This window comes from Chinchilla lanigera, unplaced genomic scaffold, assembly GCF_000276665.1.
Source record: "Chinchilla lanigera isolate Chin_1 unplaced genomic scaffold, ChiLan1.0 scaffold00041, whole genome shotgun sequence".
NCBI lineage: Eukaryota > Metazoa > Chordata > Mammalia > Rodentia > Chinchillidae > Chinchilla > Chinchilla lanigera.
The window spans coordinates 19,304,670-19,306,889 of NW_004955442.1; the positions used below are offsets into that span (position 1 = coordinate 19,304,670).

A 2,220-nucleotide genomic window follows, 5' to 3' on the forward strand; every position below is an offset into this window, starting at 1 on the left:
AAGACCGTAAATCTTTTTCTCTTCCCTACTGGACATCAGAGAACCAGAGCTCCTGGTGTCCCTGACCACCCCCAGACCCACCCTTCCTCCAGGTCTAGGCAAGGCCTGTCCTCTGATGAGCATGGCCAGAGCTATTGATGCCCCCTGGCGTCCTTCTTAAGGGGACGGTCCTCTTGCCATTCCATTGGAGTGGCTGGCCAGCTCTGGCTGCAGCCTGGTGTGCTGGTCAGGCTGGGTGTTCCGTCTCAGATTGGAGAGCCTTGAGGCTGCTGTCCCTGTTCAGAAGTGCTGTCTGCTTCGGTTCTTGCTGACGTAGCAACCAACTATCTCTGACCAGGGGTCCTGGTGAAGACTGTGTGTGTGCAGCCCCTGAAGGCGTCACTACCTCTTGCATCTCCTGGTGACTGCTCCATTCCTCAGCCTCTGGCTTTCTGTGCCCTGCTGTGTGGCTCTGCTCTACAGGGCCCTCATCCACGGAGTCCCCTTTTGTCAGGACCCTGTTCCTCTCAGGTCTGGTCTTGCTGGCCTGGGCTGGCTTGGTAAAGACTACTTACTCTTCCTTCACCAGAGCTGGAGGGGTCCTCGTTGTAGGAGGGGATGTAGTCAGTGTGAACTGCAGGGGTCCAGGAGCACAGAAGGCCAGGGCAGATTGCTCTGCTCAGTGGCCTCACCCACGTCCTCCAGGCTGTACTTGCTCCAGCGCTCATGGTGTGAGCATAGTATAAGTACTTAGAACCCCCTTGGGGGCTTAGGGCTCCCTTGAGCCCTGTGTAGGTCTCCTCCTAGAGGCTGGCTCAAGGGTGCCAGGACCCACTTAAAGTCACCATTGTCTCTCATGCAGGCTTGGGCTATAGAGGGTGGCACCTCCCTGGCTGCCACCCTCTAAAGATGCTGTGGCTTCCCTGGCAGAAGGCAGAGCTCATTCCTCGAATGTGGAAGGCCTGCATTGCAGTGGTGGGGATGCTTGTGGGGTGAGAAGGGGACTCTTCCAGCTGTGGCTCTTCTGGGCCTCCCTAGGCAGTATCTCTGGAGACAGTGATTCCATCTTGGCACCACCTGGCCAGCTGGATTTGAGTCTGAGTCACTGGGAAAGCTGGAGTCAGAAGGCAGGGTGCCATACTGTGTCACTGGCTCAGCCTCCAAGCCAGGGGGCTTGCCTGCCCCTGCCTTAGCCATGTTTCCCCAGGCCACACCACAGCAAGAGTGTCTGGTCTGCTGCGTGGCTCTGCTGCACAGTGGAGCCCTGGCCATTTGGGCAAAGGAGCCCTGAGCAGGGTCCTCTGTCCAAGGAGTATTCTCAGGCCCAGGTGTGGAGCTGCTTGCTGGGTTGGGCCTTATTTGATACCAACAGTGGTCTCTAGGTAGGAGTACCATGGCTAAGTGGCCTGTGTGGCGCTCGTTGCAGCTAGCGGCCTGCCGCCCTGAACACCAGGATACAGACTGTTAATGTGCACTTCGTACAGTACAAATGCTGGGCACCCTCCTGGTACGTGGCTCGACATATAACCTCCTGGTATGGGACTACAGGGAGGCAAAGGACTGGCACCACCATGGCTGTTTAGGGCTGGTAGGGGACTTTCCCAGGCCACCATGCTGCGGCTGTGGGGCACAGTGGCCAGCACTGTCCCCTCTGCCCCATGTCCTCAAGGCCAGTGCTGGCTGCTTTGGTGCTCTACTCACCGCCCACACCCTGCTGGCTGGGGTGGTTCTAAAGGGTGTTCTGCTCCTTTCTGGGTGGTAGGATTAGTGTTGGAAGTATAGGAATTTTATGGACAGTTTGGTACTTCATGTGGGTTATATATTTCAGACAGTACTATAAATAGTACTGGATCCCTCTTCATTCTATGGGTGTGTGGAAATTAGTATCAGTTCAGTTGTCCTACTGAGTTCCTGATTGAAAGTAAAACTGTCATAAATCTTTTTGTGCTCAAAGCAGCAACATCTTCTGTCACTGTAGACATTTTGGCCAAGTTTTGCCTCCAGTACAAATTTGTACTCCTCTTCCATGAAAACCCTAAGAAACCTTACTGTCACTTTTCACACAGGATTGGTAGTTACTGGTCCTGTCAGTTCGTTGTGTCTTGGAACTGTTGCTCTTTGCTGTTTATGCCACCTTTGGTTCAGCTGCTCATTGCTTCTGGCATCTTTCCTGCAGTAGGTTCCTCACCAGGACATTTTTGCTCTGGGATCATCTTCTTCCAGATCAGACATTTTCATGAT

The 2,220-nt window shown here is 54.2% G+C and overlaps 1 protein-coding gene across 1 annotated transcript in view; it reads left to right on the forward strand.

Annotated features, from left to right (window-relative positions):
* The window catches only part of LOC102019114 (tubulin alpha-3 chain-like), a gene marked incomplete in the record, with an annotated part of 12,130 nt that overhangs the window by 8,636 nt on the left and 1,274 nt on the right, over positions 1-2,220 (forward strand).